Raw genomic sequence first — 17,980 nt, forward strand, 5'->3', positions numbered from 1 at the left:
CTATACAACAATACAGATACATAACGGAGCACTTTACAGAAGTATACAACAGTGCAGATGCATAACGGAGCGCTTTACAGAGGTAACTGTCACAACACATAGATGGTCTCTGTGGTAACGCTGGCGCCGGAGTTCCAGAGCATTTCCATCCGCTTTCTGCCACTTGCACAAGACCGTGCCACTACGCTTCTGTAGGCAGCGGTCTAGTGGTATTCCAAATGGCCACCGCCTGTAACACGGAAAGGCTTATGTGTCCATCGTTGCCGGAGCCGGGTGCGTTGCAACCCTCACAGCGTGCTCCACGGGTAAGACGCTAAGCCATCTCTCTCTCTCTCTCTCTTTCTCTTTCTCTCTCTTTCTCTCTCTTTCTCTCTCTCTCTCTCTCTCTAAGGCTACTTTCCATAGTTAGCCTTATGCACTCTGTCTCTGCTGTTGTTACCAGCGTACTCGGTGTTCTTACTTCTGCCTCTTCCATTTTCCCCGCTTTGACAGCTGACTCTCTTGCTGATTCCTTTCTCCTCTCTTACTACTGCTTGCTGCTTCCACGCCTACTAGTGTTTATTCCTCATTCCTTACTCCTGAAAGCTCCATGCTTCCTTTTGGGTGTTCTGATACTTACCTTGACTTCCACCACAAACATAACATCACGTCCAGGATTCTGGGTTCTGAGGAAGACATTTCCACATCCAGGGCTTTTCCCTCATTTTCTGGACTCTCCTCCCAGACTGCCACGGCCAGCTCCCTTTTTTGCCTCATAGGGACCCTGATTATTCTGACAGATTATTCCTGCAGAATCTGGATTCCAGGTCATCCTGCTTCTCTTGGAGCTCCTTGACTGCCTTCCGCAGCAGGACCACCTCCCTAGATCTTACGGATGACTCATCCTCCACCGGAGATAATCGCTGTTCTGCTTCATTCAGCCTATCCCTGTGTCTATTAGTGCCATAATCTGCATCTGTTTCAATCACTGTCATGCAAACAAGCATACATTACCTGACCCATGCACCCATACATACCTGGCTATACCCTGTGACCCTGTGTCTGTTGAGGCAGGCCTGCATATGGTCTACCTTAGAGGTCCGTGTATCCATCTTGCTGTCCAGGGAGGTCATGCCACTCTGTAGCTGGATCAGTATGCATTTATCGTCTTTTAATGTGTCTGGCGACATATTTTGACTGTGATGAAGTACGAAATCTGAGTTTGTACTGCGATTTCTCGTGCTTCCCCATCCTGTCCCAGATGACTTTACAGCTATGTGGCCAAGCGAGACTGCTCAGGGACTGCGAAACTCTCAGCAGACTATCCGCTGAAGTTGTTGCTCCTTACCAGGGTCTAGCCTCCGGGGACACTAGCAGACCATCTTTCCAGGCAAAACAACCGACGTTGCAACAGCCTCTCTGTACCCACAGAGCTATTCAGATCAATGGAGCACTCTGCACTGACACTCAGCCCGCCTCCTCAGCTTCAGTAACTCCAAGCCTGAGGGCTGCGACTCCGCTACATGGCTTTCTCTGCAAACCAGCCCTGCCCAGCAGCAAAACCGCCCACTATTCAATCCCAGACTTCTCCAGTAATATTCCCTGGGCTGTTCAGGACAAATGAACCGCGTGTTAGCAGGATGTTTCACGGATATACAGCGTGTTACCCGGAGCTCACATAAGAGCGGCCATCATAGCGCTGCTCTCGAGCGCGCCCTCCTCCCCGGGCCTTGGCGGTGTTGATGAGTTGTCGGCACGTTGCTTGGAGTTTCTTGAGGATCACCAGGTCATGACAAAGTCTTGGATTGTCAGCACATTGGATTTAACTCCTTAATATATCCATGATCTCCGGGGATGCCACCCAAATTAAACAGCAAGATCTCTTATAGTTAATCTGAGCTTTTAGGCTCAGTAGCAGTTGCCGTCTATGTCCTAAAGCTATAGGCTGTGCTTTAATGTGTAGGCTGCTGGGCAATGTATTTGAAATAATCCTTTTCATTGCCAGTAGATCTTGACCTGTTTCCGTGGTTTTGTACTTATGCGTGATATGAGCAAGATCTTATTGGAGCCTGCCATTCTAGTTCTTCTACTTGTGTATTTTCTTTGAGGGCTCTGGGAGAAATTCAGGGAATGTGTCCCCTCTCCCCAAGGGGAAGTGAAAACCAGAGTAAAATTAAGTTATTACGCCCAGAAGAAGGAAAGCTCCTGTTTTAGCTTAACCCTCGGCCCACAGTACTTGCTTTGCAAAAATAATTTTGGCTATGAATCTTATCTTGTTATAATAACCCCTACTTCTGCATGTGCACTTTATCTAGAATTTCGAATGGACTGTCTCAAATTGCGCAAGTTCACCTGCTCTTGGAATAATTCACATAGTTCAAGTTGTTTGATATGTGGCGCAGAAGAAGAGATGTTAACACATTTTATTCTGCTATGTGAAGGCCTGAAAGCTTTGTAGATCAGCTATGTCAAATCTTTTTATTCTTCATAGTATCCGCTCAACCTCTCAGTCTTTTCTCTTTTGAAAATCTACCTTGAGCCTTGACACGTTTTTTTACATGTCAAAATATATTCATTGTGCCTGGCTAAGGAGAAGTCTTCTATTTAAATCCTTGAAAGAAGGTAGTTAATCAATTTTATGACAACTTGTCAGAAGGATGTTTGTGTAAGTATTAATTTTGTCTGCTATTATCCCCTTTTAAAATATTAAATGTTATGTACTGTAATAATATTTCAATGGATTACCTTTCTCCTGCAGATTCCTCATCTGATAGATATTCCCTCCAGCTCTGCTGCTTCAGAATATTTTTGACAGGGAGTGTAGTGGACCTCGACCTGACAGTCGATCCGTCTAGCTCAGCATCAGGTAATTGTCAGGGATGGCACTCTATTAAGAGTGGCGCAGGACACCCAGAAGGGTTTGGGTGTCAAAATATAGTGGACAGATAAGAACACACACAGCGGAAAGGAAAGAGAACGAAGAGTAAGCAAGAGTAGCAAGGGAAAAGATACAGAATGAATACCCTCTTGGGGTGTATGCAGATATGGGAAAAGAGTATTCCACGAACCTTGGAAATACTCTAGCCTTCTGCACAGTTTGCTATAACAGAGGCCCACGCTGATTGCTCATGACTTGGAACAGCAGCTCTGGGTGTCTGTAATGTAGAAACAGGACAAGGGAAGGGGCAGAGGTTGACTGATGGGAACCAACAGACAAGCTCTGTACAAAAGGGTCTACAAACAGTACAAGAGAATATACTACAGACAAATCCAGTAAATGAGGTGATAGCAAACTAGCAGAAGGAAATGAAAGGAAAGTCGTGTAACAGGATAGGATAGCAGAGGACAGTAAGGAGCTGCTAGGCCGAGGAACCCAGCGGAAAAGGTAGGTAGTAGGCAGCGAAGCGGGATAAGCTGCAAAGTAGGAAGGCCCAGAGGACAAGGGCTGTAGGTAGCCAGAGAGAGGTAGGCTGCAGAGCAGGGAGCCCCAGAGGACAAGGGCTAAGGCAGCCGGAGTGAGGCAGGCTGCAGAGCAGGGGAGCCCAGAAGACAAGGGCTGAAGGCAGCCGGAGGGAGGCAGGCTGCAGGGCAGGGAGCCCAGAGGACAAGGGCTGAGGCAGGAAAGCAGCAGAGCGTGATCAGCTGCAATGTAGAGGGTCCGCAGAGCAAGGGCGGAGGCTGGAAGGCAGCAGAGTGTGATCGGCTGCAATGTGGAGAGCCCGGCAGGGCAAGGGCGGAGGCTGGAAGGCAGCAGAGCGTGATCGACTGCAATGTGGAGAGCCCGGCAGGGCAAGGGCGAAGGCTGGAAGGCAGCAGAGCGTGATCGGCTGCAATGTGGAGAGCCCGGCAGGGCAAGGGCGGAGGCTGGAAGGCAGCAGAGCGTGATCGGCTGCAATGTGGAGAGCCCGGCAGGGCAAGGGCAGAGGCTGGAAGGCAGCAGAGCGTGATCGGCTGCAATGTGGAGAGCCCGGCAGGGCAAGGGCGGAGGCTGGAAGGCAGCAGAGCGTGATCAGCTGCAGTGTGGAGAGCCCAGAGGAGCAGGGCTGTGAGGCGGGGAGCCTGGAAGGCTATGGCTGGAGGCAGCAGGGTGGAGCAAGCAACAAGGCAGGGTCCAAGCAGGTGTCAAGGTAAGCAGCATACAAGATCCGTAGGAAGATGCAAAAGGTGGAGGAAGGACTCTCAGATGCAAGAGGCTGAGCCACTGCAGGCAGCAGCCTTTATACTGCCTAGCCCAGCACAGAGGCAGGCTAATTGGTTGCACCTGGCTAAACACACCTGCAGGCAATGGGCCACCTCCCTTTCTGTTCCTGGGCTGGTGGAAGCAGGGCAAGTCTCTAGGGCTTCTGGGGGGTGTAGTTCCATTGATAACCACTAGGAACAGCCAGGAATCAATGCTTGTAGCCAGGTGCATTATGGTATGCGTAGTTTGTTGGAAATAATAATTAAGCAGCAAAGTCTCGCAAATGGGAAATAAAGTTTCCAAAGTAAATATAGATAGATCCAAGAGTCTGTTGTAAATAAATGATAAACATATAGTCCAAATTGAGCGCAAATGGATGCGCCCATGGCGCAGGCATGACAGTAATCTCCTCCGGATGTGACATCAGGTATCGTATAAATACCACATCACTATGCCCCAACCTAATTTCCTTTTTTCTGCACGCTAACACACTGCTAGGGAACACAGAGTCTTCGACTCACTCAATGTTTTTTTCAGAAAACATACTTTTTTTCAATCCTCTACACAAGATTTTGGTCGCTCAGGTATTGTAACGCTCACCTGATTCTCGCAGAGGCGCCGGTCTTGACTGGGCGACTACCGTATCTTCAAAGGTGATGTGTAGCACCCGGTTGGCTCTTTGGACTGGACCTCTGTGCACTGTATGCCTGACTTCAAGAGTAAGATGTCTGCAGACAGAAAATATGGGATTAATGAACTGGGGTTATTGGGGTGTCCCTATCTCTTCCCTTTTTGCTCTCCTGTAGACCCCCAAAGGTTAACGCTCTCACCTTAGGTAAGTGAATGCCGAGCTCTCCATCTGCCTCGGGGCAGGGTGCTGTAACCAGTTTCTTCACTGGATCGGTAGCGCAGGCCTCTTGACTTCAGAGGACTGCTGTCCGTCGTTTACTGCATGAACGGTAAGTTTCGAGTAATTCTATTGTCTTTAAAGTCTTTAGCAATGATGTCTCTTGTTTTGCAGGTTCCGGCGATGGCGGATGACGGGCTGAAGTGAGTTGAAGATGGAGTCCGTATGATGAATAGAAGCGCCTGGAAGCACGTAAGTAAGCGCTTGTTGCCTGCTTCACGATGCGCTCTAACTGTCTTTTATTTTGCAGGTACGAGTTCGGAGCGGCTGCAGGGTGCCGGAATACCCACTGGGGTTGATGTGGAAAGGAGTAATGGCACGTGAGTATCAAAGTTCCCCAATGTCTTTAAACGCACCTTGTTTTGTCTTTCAGATGCAGGATGCAGCGCCGAAGGCCTCCGGAGCGTGCGAAGAGTCGGTAAGCTTTTGTCTTTCAGATGCCGGAATGCAGTGTGAAGACCTCCGGAGCGCACAAAGAGTAGGTAAGCCTTTGTCTTTCAGATGCCGGAATGCTAACCTGTTCTTTCTTGTCTTTATAGGTGTTGCTGAAGACTGGATTCAGGATGGTAAGCCTTTTTCCTTAGGCCCAGGATCCGATGCAGAAGACACGATGAGCGTTCTGCTGCAGAGGATGCAGAATAACGCAAAGCAAGATTCATCCACCGGGTGTGGTTTAAATAGCCTCCTGTAGTGCTTAGGTGTCTCCTTCCACAGCCACGCCTAGGTAAGAAAAGAGTTCCTGCTTTCCAGAAGAGTTCCAGTGTTCTGAATCTAGGGAGTGGCTCCTGCCCCACCCAACAGGAAAAGTAGTTCCAAACAGAAGAGGATCAGAGGCTCAGCTGGCAGGCAAGTAAGCAGCATGGTCTGCTGCAGGTAAGTCCACCCAAGCATTATGAGCCCGGCGCTTCCAGCGCTGGGACTGGGCACATTTATGAGCCTGGTGCCACTGGCGCCAGGACTGGGTCCAAAAGGTCCCAATTGGGACTGGTTGGCCCTCGGAACCTGGGTTATGGATCTGCTTCCAAGGGAGTTGGGAAAACCCTGACCTTTTGGAAGCAGAGATCATGACAAGTATCAGGTTTCAAACAGTGTTCCGATTGTGGCTCCAAGATGCCCATCATTGACTCACATGAGTTGTGTCTCTGATGCCTCGGCACGGGTCATGCGACCAAAATGCATCCCAACTCCCTACGCGATGGAGCTGCAAATCTCGCTCTGGGTCGACCACCTTCAAAATTACTGGTGCAGTCGACCGTTTGGTCTTTGGAGGTCGAAACTGAGGGGCACACTGCGAGAAAGAACATAGGCGGAAGAAGAAACAGTCCCACTCGAGGAGTCAATCTTCCTCGTCCTCATCCCGAAAGAAGAAAATGTGTCATTGCCACTGGCAGGACTCGGAGTCGTCGACAGATATGGGTAAGCCGTTAGCTGGGCCTACCACCCACCAAGAGTGGGAGGATTTCAAATCCTCGATGCTTGACATGTTCAAAAAGCATGCTGCCGTCGGCACAGCTAACCCCCGACGCAGCAGGCTTTGGAGCCAAGAGCGATGCTCGGTATACCCGACCCCTATAGTGCCCCAGTACCAACAATGTTGGCCCCGATAAATCTTTTAACACTGAAAGAGATCCAATGGAAGCCGGATCAACCCTGTGCATCCAAGGATGTTGACACTACAGCGTCTTGATCCCGATCGACAACGATATCCACCATATCCGCGCTGAGAGACAATCCCTCGACTTCGACGGTTGTCGAGAAAACATTCACCCCACAATCCCGGTCCGGATTGTTTGATACTATGGCAGGTATCTTTGGCAGTCATGATGCCGATGACCAGGGGAATGTCGACCCGATTTACTTGGGTTCAGGAGGGGTCAATTATTTTGACCAGAATTGGCTTATGCAACTGGCTCCAGGCCTCCAGGATGCCAGCGGTCTGGATACCTCTCCAGACCTTGAATTTCAGCAATCCCAGCCCTATCTTCATAATACTTCTAAATTCAGGGCTTTCGTAGTAAGGGTTATTGACACCTTGGGATTGCATTCATCATTGGCGCCTGTACAAGGTTATGACCTTACTGACATTTTAGATGAAGCCCTCACCACATAATGTAATATGCCTTTAAACCCTGCCATTGCCGATCCTTTAGCAACAATCCCTTGTTCCATTCCTCGCGTCAGCTCCAACATTTCCTGGAAATAAAGGCCGGCTAGAGGAGACCCTTCATACTTCTCCTCTCACCCTTTCCCGGAGGGGCTTGTTATGCATGCTGCTACTGTCTCTTCTAGACCTGCATCTTCTACGTCCAGTCTGCCTCCCGACAGGAAATCAAAAGAAGTAAATGCCTTAGCAAAGAAAGCATTCACTTCAGGTACCATGGCCCTAAAAGCTACAAATGTGGCAAGCAGTTTTGCCAAGTACTCCTTCAGTCTATGGACAGCAGTTGAAAATGCTGCTCAGTGTGTCCTAGAAGGAGACGTGCGCAATGGCTTCCTACAGCTACTGGAGGATGGGAAAGGAGTGGCCTGGACATCACCGACTGTGATGGCTGATCAATGGCGTCAGCCATAACACTAAGAAGACAGGCCTATTTAAAAAATTCTGGTTTTTGGCCTAATGTCCAAGTCAAGCTTCTGGACATACCATTCGAGGGCGATCTTCTATCCGGCCAGAAAGCCGACGATGCCTTAGAAAAATGTAACAAATCCGAAATCGCTGCTAAGTCCTTAGGCCTAGCTGTGGAGCCGGCCGCAAGGCTGGAAGCATTTCTCGTGATCTGGAAGGGGCAGAGGGGCTTCTAGAGGTCAACTGGCAGCGGCGGGGGTGACCCAGCCTCTGGACCCGCTTTGATTTTCCCCCTCTAACAGCGGACCGGTTGGAGGATGGTTGACGGAGCATTTGCTCCAGTGGCAGGAAATTATTTCCAATGCCTGGGATCTTCAGCTCATTCAGTGAGGTTATTGTCTTCCATTTGTAAGAAAACCACCTGACAGACTGCCCCCACCCCAATCCAACTGGGACAGGAGTTCCAGGAAGAACTTAGAGCCCTGTTGTTGAAGGGTGCTGTGGAAGAGGTACCTCCCGAGCAGAGATGACCAGGTTGGTATTCCCAGTATTTCCTGGTACCCAAGAAAGGAGGAGGTCTCCTTCCCATTCTGACCTTGGTGCCTTGAACAAGTTCTTGAGGAAAGACAATTTCAGGATGGTGACATTGAGAGAGATTCTCCACGCTCTTGAACTACAGGACTGCTGGTGTCGATAGACCTACAGGACGCTTATTTCCATGTGCCAATCCATCAAAAGCACAGGAAGTTCTCGAAGGTTCACCATAGTAGATATGCACTATCAGTTCAAGGTGCTTCCTTTTGGGCTAACCATCGCCCCAAGGGTGGTTCACCAAGCTCATAGTGGTAGTTGCGGCTCACTTCAGGAGATCCGGGGTCCACGTATTTCCATATCTGGAAGACTGGCTGATCCGAGGGAAGTCTGCAGTGCAGGTCTTGTTCCATTTAGAGGACACATGCTTGCTGCTGCACAAGCTGGGATTCTCCCTAAATTTAAAGAAGTCCCACATGACACCAGTCCAGAGGCTCCAGTTCATTGGAGCAGTCCTAGACACCCGGGTGGGGATGACCTTCCCTCCCGAAGAGAGAGTGGTCAGCTTGACACAAATGGTCGACTTGTTCCGGAACCATGCCACTCTACCAGCGGGCTCCCTTCCTACGCCTCTAGGCCTCACGGCCTCCTACGTTTTTCTAGTGCCTGAGGCCAGGTTGCGCATGAGATCCTTAAAGTGTCTCCTGAGGGATCAGTGGTCTCAGTACCTCGTCTCTCTCTCGGATCTCCTCAGGGTGTCCGCATCTGTGGTCAACAGCCTGTCCTGGTGGGCGGGCCGCAACATTCCCTTAGCAAGGGGTACCCTTCTGGCCTCCTTGGCCTCAGACCTGAGTGGTCACGGATGCATCTCTGAAGGGTTGGGGCGCTCACTGCTAGGACTTGCAGGTGAGCGACCCCTGGTCAGCGAAGGAAGCCTCGTGGCACATCAACAGGCTGGAGTTGCAAGCTATCCTGCTTGCCCTGAAAGCATTTGCCCCATCTCTGCAGGGGAAACATGTCCTCGTTCTGACAGACAACACAGTGGCAATGCATCTCAAAAAGCCAAGGTAGTGTGCACTCCCTCCCCCTCAGCACGGAGGCGATGATGCTTTGGTTCTGGTTGCTGGAGAACAGGATCTCGGACCTGCAGTTCATCTGGCGTGTCGAGAGAACAACTTGGCAGATGCTCTGAGCAGGCAGAGCACGGTCTTGCATGAGTGGGAAGTGTGCCAGGAAGTCCTAGAGGAGGTCTTCGCTCCCAGGGTACCCCAGCTGTGGATCTGTTCGCAACAGAAATGGGAAATGCAAACAGTTTAGCTCGAGGGAATTGCCAGCGAACGGTGCACTGGGGGACATGTTTTTGGTGGATTGGATCTTCCCTCTCCCTTACGCATTCCCTCTGATTCCCGTCATTCCATGGGTTCTCTGGAGGTTGAAGAGGTTTCAAGTAACCTGTTACTCACCGCTCCGTAAACAGGTCAGGAAGCTAGATAGATGACCTTGGAGACGATATGTGTACAGGAATCGATATTCAGCCTCCAATTCCAGCTCCCCTGAGTACAAGACTCTGGCTTCCTCAAAGAGAGGCTCTTCTTTACAACGTACCTCTCTGCTGTTTCGATTGGAACAGGCAGAGGTGTCAGTTGAATAAAAGAGCGGGGAGAACACGCACCGCCAATACCAATGATGCAAAGGAATACAAAGATATTAACCTCTTAAGTGCCATTGAGGTTCCCCCCCCCCCAGTGCAAATGGCTTTTTTTTTAAATCGCGGTATTCACCGCCCAAACCCGCCAACATTTCCCCCCTCATTAACCCCTTAAGTGCCACCGACGAGCAGGCTCGTCGGTGGCAACCTGGAGCGGTTTTTACCGACGAGCCGGCTCGTCGCTGGCATTTAAAGGGTTAAACAGTGCTGAGAGAAACAAATAAGCAATCAAGCAACAGTATTGGACAGAAAATACCTAGACAAGGATTGGAGTGGAACTTTCCCCGGGATGGACCTGCAAGTAAAGAATTAAACCCAAATGAGTGAAAAAATTGTCTAATGGACTCTTCCTATAGAGTTTTTAGCCAAAACAACAGACCTGAATTGTGGGACTCTCAAGGGTTAACCATTTCCAGGATTGGAGAAAACTACAGGATAAAATAGTAAACAGGTAAGTTAGTACAGGGAAGTAAACCCGGGCGGCACGAGGGTCACGCTAGAGCCGGGTTGGTGCAGGATCAGGAAAGCGTCAATATGCACTTTGAAATAAGTTCACTGAGTGTTGTAGTCCAATGATTGTCCCATAATCCAGTAGAGAGGAATACCAACAGAGCAGTAGGTAAATGAGGTACAATAGTCAAAGATGGCGCTGGCAGAATTGGCAGTAAACAAACACAGTAGGTTACCTGAAACACACACTTTCCAGACGAGGATTGGAGCAACTGAGGTGTTCCGAGTAGCCGCTGGCGAATGAGCTGCACAGGCAGCAGAGCAGGGAAGAACAATCCAAATAGCGTTCCGCGTCGAATACCAGGAGATCACGACAATGATAAGGAAGGAGAAAAGGCAGTCCAGGAGCAGTTCGGGTCGATACCATAGCGAGCTGTAAGAAGTGCCAATGGAGTAGAAAGCGTAACAATCCAAAGGTCAAGCGTGGGTCGGAACCAGGAGATCAAGTCAGGATTTCGTGACAAAGGTTTCACGAAGGAAAACAGACATAACCGCAAATAGTAAGAAACACTAATTAGCAGCAACAAGCCCTCTGGAAGACGGCAGTTTTAAACCTGTATGGGGGGCGTGTCTTGTACGTCCTTCACGTACGAGACGTGTCAGCTGACACGGGTTCCGCCGTAGCTTGTACAGGCGCCATGGCAACCTGTATCTGTTCCACAAAGGGAGCCTGTGAATGAGACGTACTCCGCAGGGAACCTTTTCTCTGCCGAAGTGTAACATAACCATGATCTTGATCGCCACGGACTGGGTGAGGAGAATGTGGTACTGGGACCACTTGGATCTGTCCATCTGTCCACCTCACTGGTTGCCTCGGCATCTGGATCTCCTAACCCAGTCAGAAGGTTGGATATTTGGGAGTCTATCAGATGAGGAATCTGTGAGAGAAAGGCAATCCATTGAAGGAGAAATGACTTACCGTAATGTTCTTTCTATGGATTCTTCTCCCGCAGATTCCTCATCTCCCCTCCCATCCATCCCCGATCAGAAAGTCAGTGGTTGGCGCGCATCTTCTCTTTCACGTTTACTCTGTGACGGTCCTCTGTGCCCGTTTTCTGTCTTCCTACCACAGGTTAAAAAAATAATAATAATTCTAGCGCTACTTGTAGTGTTTGTTCAATTATTCCTCCTTTGGAGGTCTATAGTTACGTCTTTTGTTAGGGCTCATTAGCCCCTTTGTTCTCTCTGTTTTCCTATGCAGCGTGTGGTGCTTGGGGGAAGAAAGGGGGGGGGGCTGAGGTTGGGATGTAGTGACGTGGTATTTATATGATGCCTGACGTCTCGTCCGGAGCCGACGCCGAGCCAGACGTGTCACGGCCAGGTCGAGGTCTACTATGCCCCCTGTCGAAAACTTTCTGCAGAGCTGGAGGTAATATCATTCAGATGAGGAATCTGCGGGAAAAGTATCCATAGAAAGAACATTACGGTAAGTAATTTCTCCTTATGCTGATGTGTTATGCTTTTTGGGACTGAGGAGTAGAAAGTAAATTCTTGTGCCAGTAGATTCTTGCCCCTCCACACATCTGTCAGCCCTTGTAGGTCGCAAATATGTTTAACCCTAATCGCTGCCTTGGATAAGGGCCGTGCATTGTTCGTAAATCTGTTCCGCACAGTGTCCAGGATTACATTAAAATCCCTGCCCCAGATTGTTGCCTATAAATCGCAAAAGCTGCTGCACAATCCATTAAAAATATTCTGGTGCATCTATGTTGGGGGAATAAAAATGAATCAAGGCAAGTAGACAACCATGAATTCTTCCAGTCACCATCAACATCCTGTCATCAGAATCTTTCACGGATTCAATGAGCCTATCTAAGTAGGTAATTGTCATGGCTGCTCTATGTTGGATGAGCCAGAGGAGCGCGGTGTGGCTGGAGGCAGTGATTCAACTAATTCTCTGGTGTTGTCTGGCGAGGTGGAACATAAGGTTTTCCCCTTATGTTCCACAAGGAGTTTGTCATGGAACATCATGGAATATCTCATGTTTCTTGTCCTTAATACTTGCTTTATCTTGATGAAGGGCCTCCTTGAAGCCTGGAACTTGGCTGACAAATCTGGGAAAATGTGAATGATGTCACTTTTAAATTTCAACTGACCTTGGTCTGATGTCAGTTTTATGATGGTATCACAGTTTGGGTAATTCAAAAGGCATGCGATTATCAGCCTTGGAGAGACTCCATGCACAGGCTTCCTACTCAGGTCCCAAGGAGCCCGCAAATCCCTCAGGAGTTGTTCCACAAACAGTTCCATCAAGCCTGTGTTCTGTGCCTCAGCTACTACTGCGATCCTGATATTATTCCTACAAGACCTGTTTTCTAAGTCTTCGTGCTTATCAAACAAAATCTACAAGGTCTTCCTGATGATGGCAAGCTCGGAAGACATCAAAGCCACTCCGTCCTCTACTGTGGATACTCTTTCCTGAGAGTTGTGCAGCCGAGCAGCATGTTGATCTAGGCGTGCTTTCATATGATCTACTTTGCAAGTGAGGGAATCAATCTTGGTATCCAAGATGTTGATGCCTGCTTAATTGCAGAAACATTTCCTTAATGTCCCCCACATCCACAGATTTCCTCCTCCGGTGGATCATTCTGACACCTGTGCAACAGCCTCTGATCTCGTCTGCTTACTAGTAGTCCGAGCGCTCAAGGAGAACTTAGCCTAATTTGTATCATGTTTGCCCGTGATGTACCAAGCCTCAATTCTATTGCCTGGCAACAGGAACCCCAGGCCCAGCTCCACAGGAATCCTCTATCAACACTGGGCTGACTCTGGAAGCCAACCACGGATGTCAGCCCGCGCTTGGTTAGGGGCCGCAGTGTAGGAGCCCAGAGGCCCACACAGCTCCCAGTGCAGGATGTATCTGCAGTGATCCTGGGCTCTCCAGAGTGTCCAGAAGTGGGCCAGCCCCCATGCAGGCTAGAATAGAGGAGGGATGCCCAGCAGCGGAGGGTCCACAACGGGCTTCTGGCTGCCCTCTCCAGCCGATACTGCAGCAGGCACGAGGCTAGAACGGGTGACTTCACGGGTGAGCCACCGGGCCGAGGCGGGAAACAAAGCGAGCACCTCTCAGATGGAGTGGAAGCCAGATGAGCTCCCAGCCAGGCCGACACCATCAAGGCGCTCCACGCTCAGCAGGCCCACACCATGTCTGAAACACTGGCGAGTCGTGTGCAAATGCTTTCCGCTCACGTCCCGCTGTTTGAGGAAGTGCAGGTGTGCCAGTCGCACAGGATAGTAATCAGGATTTATAAAGTTGTTTTCAGGAGTGCAGTTAAGATCGTCCATCTTGTCTGGGCTCCCAAGCGGCCCTGGAAGTGACATCCTTGGTTCATATATATGGAGATACGTGACCCCTGTGACCTTCATTCCCTTTTTCAGAGGTAGCACACGTTGGGTCTACCTGTTTTTGTAACTGCATCATGTCTTCCCCTAATTTGGGCTTCAAGCTCTGTAAAAACAGTGGGTGGCAGATATCAATTTCCCATCAGCATTGGGTGTAGTATATGGGCAGTACCACAACAAAGGAAGATTATGCCATATGTCAATAAATGCACCCCACAGCTGTGAGTGAGCAAATAGTAAGGGTTTATTATGGACATGGCTCCAGACCACCCTCCTAGATCTAAGGAGAGTGAAAAAAAAGAGCAAAGAAGAAAGAGTAGCACCTAAGGGCCAGGACTGAGTCTTCTTATCACACACACATTCCTTCTCATCTTAGAAAGGACATCATGGCCCAAAGCTCCTCTGTCTAGTTCTGAGTAGCACCTCTGCCAAAACAATCATGAAGGTGAGTAGCAGACCAACTTTCCCCACCTCAGATTCCTCTCCAGCAGAGTGGGAGGCATTCGTAGCAGCTTCACTCAATGGCCCTCATTACGACCCTGGCGGAGTGGGTTTACGCCAGCGTTATTCGCGGCGGACCCGTCCGCCCTACTACGAGTTCCCGTAGCGCCATGGAGCCTTTCTCCGCCTGGTTTTACCGGGCGGAGAAATCCATGGCTCTAAGGGACCTCGTTGTTAATTACGCCACCGTACTTTACGGTGGCGTAATTAACGCCTTCCCCACTCCCATTATACCCTATGGGGCAAGAATGGGAATGGGGAAGGGCAGAATGGGGATTGGGGATTTACCGCTCCGCCAAGGTCGGCATGGGGTGGTAAATCCGCCAACCCCCATGGCGCTATCGACGGCTTTCCGCCGTGCTCCGCGGTGCATTTAGCACCGCGAAATCCGCCAGGGTCGTAATGAGGGCCAATGTGTTTTAAGAGGTTGTGCTCCCTGGATTTGATGGCTGTTCAACCAAATGTTCCCTCGCATGCAGCACAGTTCATGGCACACACCACCTCACAACTACAATCTCAGTCTCGAGTATGGCACATGTGAAGTCCTCACCAGAGGCACCAACAACTTATTTTAGCCATTGCCTATGCAGTTACTAGTCCTCCACCATTTGTTTCTGATCCCGAATCTGGGGATCCTGCAATTCATTCTGGTACACATACCTTTAATGAAGCTATGTAAATCTCCCACAGGATGCAACTCATGGATTTAGTTTGAAAAGGTTTATTTAGGACTATGTACAAGGTTGGACTACTCAACAAGATATCAGATTGGTTAAATACAGGCTTCTTGTTTGAAAGGTTTCTACGCCAGGACACTCCAGGTCTCTATCCCTTGTCACTCAGTCATTGTTACAAAGGTGCTCTGGCAAGTGATGTCCTGGTGGCTTGGTGGCCTCTCCCATCGCCCATGTGTTGCAAGTATTCCTGTTGATGTTCTAGGACTCTCTTCAGAATGTTCCATAGTGCCTCTCAAAATTGAGGTACTCTAGGAGGGTCTTTAGGCACCTGGTCGGGTTCCGTCTCACCTTCCTGTCTCTGCACATACAACCACCCAACTCAGTCTTACTTCCCTTTTCATGTAATTGATGCTCACTCATGCCTGTGGGACCTTTTCTGGACTTCACACTAGCACTTGGGCTGGGTGTTGTCAAATCTCTTTGATGCATGTGTTATGCTCACCTTGTATCCACGGGAACGCCACCCAGCCCTGGTTGGATGATATGCACTCTCGAGCCCTCTCACGGTCCCTTGGTAAGGCCTCTGGTTAAAGATGGGTCTGCAATATAGGAGAGCTGGATTCAATACCAGATTGTCTGTTTTCCCACCTCCCTTGACCTCAACTCCTTCCTCCCCCTTGGGCATTCTCCTCACCTTAGTATTGTAAAAGGTGGATTCTCCGTCCTGCTCCTCGTGGCAGGGGCGCGTAGATGTGGGGGACGAGCAGCGACCAAGTTACTTCACTGGTGCAAGCCCCCCCTGTGGGAATCCAGGCCTGCTGCAACTCCATAGGTTTGCTGCTTTACAGTCTTTATATGCAGTTCTTATGTTCCTCTTAGTTCGAATAATGTCTTGCTTCTTTCCTTTTAGGTATGGAAAGGTATTTTGGTGTTGTCATGCAGTTCGAAGATGAGCATGGGCCGGTAGGCGAAAGCGCGGGATGCGCGATGCTGTCCGGTGAGTAATGCGCGATGCGCTGCGCTGTTTCGCCTTTTGTATTGCTAACCTGTGTCTTTTCTCTCCTTGCAGGTCGCGATGTTCCTCGCCGAGCGCCGTAATGTTCCAGCGATGATACTGAACAGGAGATGACAACCCAGGTAAAAATTGTGTGGCTTTCTTTGTTCGGGAGGAAACATGAGTAAACTAATGCTGTCTTTCTTTCTCCTCTTTCCAGGTTATGGTATTCCAGGATGCATGCGGTGCCGGATAATGGAGTTCGTACCTTCAGGTGAGTGGAACTGAAGTCGGCAATGGATTGAACACAGGATACTGTTCCAGGTAAGTTTCGTAGTGTTCTTTCTCTGTCTGCAGGTTCTTGGTTTCAGGTAAGATGGCATCAAAGAACTGGGCACAGTGAGTGTTACGCTGCCCACAGCAGAATAACGTGAAGCACGTTCTGCTGTTTGGGTGTGGTTTAAATAGTCTCAGGTAAAGTAGTCCAGGTAAAATAGTCCTAGGCCTTCCACACCCAAAGTAGTCCAGGTAAAGTAGTCCTAGGCCTGCCACACCCAAAAGACTAGACCGCATAGCTCAGTTCCTTGTAACTGAGCTATGTGTGTGCCTCCATGTTGGCTGAACCCCCCCAAGTTAAATAGTCCCAAGTAAATAGTCCCATTCTAATGTTGGTCTTCATGATGGGTATGAGCCTGGCGCCAAAGGCGCCAGGACTGACTCCAAGAGAGTCTTGGGTGAGGTTTTAAGGCCTTTGACCTGGCCCTAACTGGAAGGCTGACTTGTCAGTGAGGGCCAGGGGTAAGGGTCATGACAGCATGCTTGTTCCTCCGCCCACTTCTCTCCAACAACACGTAGGCTTGTATTGCCTTTCATTCTGGCTGTCACTCTCCTTATATCTCCAAGAGACTTCCTACTGTCCTCTATCTACTTTCTGTTTACTCTCCTGTAGTAATCCTTCCTTCTGCCAGTAACTCTTTTAGCTTCGTTTCTCCTGATCACATTCATCTTATTTTATTTTGCCTCTTTTTCATTTCCTCCAATTTCTCTTGATTTCTCCCTTTCTCCTTCTGGATGATCACCTCCTCTAACCTCTCCTTCTGCTTCCCGTCCTCTCATACACCTTCATCTCCTTTTGTACCTCTGCTTCCTCCTGCACCTTTAACACCTCCAATCCAACACTTGCTACTTCACTACTCAAAACACCTTCACACTTACTGCCTTTCTCCTGCCTTTTATACTCTCTTTCCCCACTCCCTGGACCAAGTATTAGTGAATGTGGGACTGAAACGTGTCATTATTTCACTATGGGGTTTGACTGGTGGCAAAAGTCTTGTTATTAAAAGTGTGCCAGTCTGATTTCTCAATTTCTGACCAGTGCCGAGGACCAAGGCTATGTGACCCCAGTCATCCATCTTGGTTTTCATAGACTCACATATGTTCATTGGTGCGCACTTGCTAGGACCCCTGAAGGGAGCCGGCGGGGGCTCCAATCATCCCTGTATCAGTTTGTCTGTGTTAGGCACGTGGTAAGCATGTTTTGGGGCTGAAGGTGACTACTTGAGTCTGTGTATTTAGTATAATAATGATTCTCCAGCATGGGGTCTGGCATGGACTCACATGCTCGTGAATATTCCCCGTCGTCAGGCTGGGAATCCTCGGTAAAGAAAAAATCAGTATCAGTTTAGTTTCTGATCTGTCTTTCTTAGTAGTAACCAATCACTGGTCCTTGGGTCATACTGCCCCCAGCCAATGACTGCCCTCTCCCTAAGCCCCGCCCCTGGCAGCCATCCTCAGATTTTTACCGCACGTTCAAGTGTTGGGAGTCCTCGTGCTATAGCTCTCGAGCTTTTACTGTGTTTTGCGTTTTTTTCAAGAGATTTATCTCATTTTTTTCGGTCAATCGAGCCTCAAGCTCCACCGTTTCTACTTCCGATCAACGTGGACCCGTTTTGGATTTTTCCACGCCCCTCAAGGGCAAAGTTTCGTCGAGTTACGGTTCTTGGAGGATTCCAGAAGTTTCTCAGGCCTACCCCGTGGACATGGCCCAGGAGAAAGGAAGCTCGACGCCCGGATCCAAGCTGTTTA

The 17,980-nt window shown here is 49.4% G+C and overlaps 1 protein-coding gene across 1 annotated transcript in view; it reads left to right on the top strand.

Moving 5' to 3' along the window:
* Positions 1-17,980, top strand: part of VWA3A (von Willebrand factor A domain containing 3A) — a 2,090,411-nt gene that overhangs the window by 1,840,077 nt on the left and 232,354 nt on the right. The window lies entirely within an intron of this gene.

The sequence above is a fragment of the Ambystoma mexicanum genome, chromosome 2p, assembly GCF_040938575.1.
Source record: "Ambystoma mexicanum isolate Mex_15411 chromosome 2p, UKY_AmexF1_1, whole genome shotgun sequence".
NCBI classification, from domain to species: domain Eukaryota; kingdom Metazoa; phylum Chordata; class Amphibia; order Caudata; family Ambystomatidae; genus Ambystoma; species Ambystoma mexicanum.